Raw genomic sequence first — 2,120 nt, forward strand, 5'->3', positions numbered from 1 at the left:
TTTGCTTATTAAGCCTCACAAGTTGTGCCCAGTTGGTGGTTTTATTCTAACATTACATGTGAGAGGAAACAAAAGTCAGACCAAGTGGCTGGCCCAAAAGCACAACCCGAAGGAAGCTGAAGGGACAAGGGCGTGGGGTGTGGGGTGGAGGATTCCTCCTTTGCAAATTTCTATCCCTTTTTTTTTTTCTTATTCCAAAGGCAAACTAGGAAGCCCCCAACATTTTATTTTCCTTTGTTTTTTATGTCTGTCCCACAGCCCTTCTCAAGGCTAACACTGGTGTTTTACTGGTATGGAAATTTTATAAGCACATCCCTGCTTGACGTCTTTTAATGACCTGTCATTCTCCAGGACCCATCTTCGCTTTCATACCAGGATCTTTCACTCCCTCATTTGTGATCTACCTCTAGAGCCAGCCAGAGGGCTCCTGAGTGCTGGGATCTGTCAAGACGTCTCACAACACAGAGTTCCCTCTGCCCCCACACACCCTGGCCCATTTTGTGGATCTTTCCCCATGCCATAAAATGCACCAGTGTTGGCAAAGAAAGGAATCAGGGAAGAGAGGATAAAAGCTGTCAGTATTTACCTCACCTTGACTTTCTGTAACAACCAAGGGAATCAATTAGAAAGCTCACGAGACCACTCAGTAGTCAATGCCAAGACACAGCCACATCGCTGGGTCCCCTAATCACCCACAGTAACCTTTATGAACGTGGAGTGGAAGGCCAAACTCTCACTCATAAGAGAATCAAAAATAATGAAACACCAGGAACAAACTTAAAAATATGTAAGTCACTATTACAAAACTTTCTGAAGCGTGACTGAAAGGTAAGGGAAGAGCACCCACAACTGTGCGAACACACTCGATGTTTCTGTACGAGGAGTTTAAATTCATGATCGTGAGCCCTAGGCTGGTCCACTTGAGATGTGTTATCATCGCCACCAAGTTTCTCTGTGTTCTCTCAGGAAAGTTCTAGCACACCTCTAAGATTTGCCTTCCTTGTTTGCAAAATGTGGGTGGAACTATTAGGTGATCTATGCATCAAATCTAAGGTAGAAAATGATGTGTTTAGCACACCCAGCCCAGCATCAGACACCTAGCACTGACCAAGCGGTGTGTATGCTTTGAGCTATGGGTGCTGCCCGGCAGACGTGCTGGGTTTGCCTGGTATCTGCTGCTGTGTGAGTACTTGCTGCCTTTCTGCGTCTGTTATCTTTTGGTTGTACACAATGATTTGACTTCTGTCCTAGTTGTAGCCAGTACTCTTAAAGATTCCTTCTCCTATTTACAACCAATCTTTCCAAAAGGGAATTGGATTTTAATGCTGCAGATTGCTTTTTGCCAGTTTCTGGATTTTTGTTTGCTTATACTTTATATTTCAAAAATTAATCATTGTTGTGTATGTTGTGCATGCATGCGTGTGTGTGTGAATGCATCCCACTACTAGTGTGCAGGTATGTGGAAGTCGTAGGCCAACTTTGTGGTGATGGTTCTGTCCTTCACCTTTGCATGGTTGTTGTCCCTCACACCCCTTTCTGGCTTCCTCTTCTAAACGACACACAGAGGTGCAGACAGGTTCTGTTTATACTTGTTTGTTACTTTCATTGATGTATTTATAACTTGCCTTATTGTTGTGTGTTTAAGTCATTCTCAATAGGGGGTATCTAACGCCACCACTGCAGTCTCGTGCATGTCTTTCATGCGTGGGTGTGGATTTCCATTGACTGTGTATCTGGGAATAGAAGTCCGACAGGGTGTTAAACTTCAGGAGATAATACAAAGAGATCTGAAGAGCGTTTGTATTCCTGCCTGTAAGGGGCGTGGGAGACTACTGGTGCCAACAGTCTCCATCAACACTCAGCGAGTCATGTCAGTCCTGTTAATTTGGCTTTTCTGTTGGGTGGGTCGTTTCATTTCACTATAGATTTATTTTGCGTTTCTCAGTTGACATAAAATGTTTCCTCAAGTGATTTTTTTGGCCATTTGGATTATTACACGAGGATCGTGTCCCACCCATTAGGAATGGATTATCTATCTCTTTCATTTACAGAAGTCTTTTCTAGATATGATATGATTGATTGCTTGTGTGAGAATTACAAGTTCTCCTGGTTCACGCTTT

Source organism: Microtus ochrogaster, chromosome 24, assembly GCF_000317375.1.
Source record: "Microtus ochrogaster isolate Prairie Vole_2 chromosome 24, MicOch1.0, whole genome shotgun sequence".
Lineage (NCBI taxonomy): Eukaryota > Metazoa > Chordata > Mammalia > Rodentia > Cricetidae > Microtus > Microtus ochrogaster.